The sequence below is a fragment of the Crocuta crocuta genome, unplaced genomic scaffold (genome assembly GCF_008692635.1).
Source record: "Crocuta crocuta isolate KB4526 unplaced genomic scaffold, BGI_CrCroc_1.0 scaffold273, whole genome shotgun sequence".
NCBI lineage: Eukaryota > Metazoa > Chordata > Mammalia > Carnivora > Hyaenidae > Crocuta > Crocuta crocuta.
In genome coordinates this window covers 99,867-100,169 of record NW_027529425.1, presented here as the reverse complement: position 1 = coordinate 100,169, position 303 = coordinate 99,867, and the positions used below count along the sequence as shown (strand labels likewise).

Here is a 303-nt window from a genome sequence, read left to right as displayed (position 1 = left end):
CCGGGCCCTCCCCAGGCTGGGCAGCATCGCAGAGATTGACCTGGGTGTGCCGCCGCCGGTGATGAAGACTTTCAAGGAGTTTCTCCTGTCATTGGATGACTCTGTGGACGAGACCGAGGCTGTGAAGCGCTATAATGACTATAAGCTGGATTTTCGAAGGCAGCAGATGCAAGATTTCTTTTTGGCTCATAAAGATGAGGAGTGGTGAGTACCCTTGTTTTCTCCTGTCTGTTCCCTAGCATGTTTCCCCTGGCCCCGCCAGGGGAGCCTGCCTCCCTGTCCTCTACCCATTTTCCCCAATCC

The 303-nt window shown here is 54.8% G+C and overlaps 1 protein-coding gene across 1 annotated transcript in view; it reads left to right on the top strand.

Annotated features, from left to right (window-relative positions):
* The window catches only part of SRRT (serrate, RNA effector molecule), a 16,344-nt gene that overhangs the window by 429 nt on the left and 15,612 nt on the right, over positions 1 to 303 (top strand). The window lies entirely within an intron of this gene.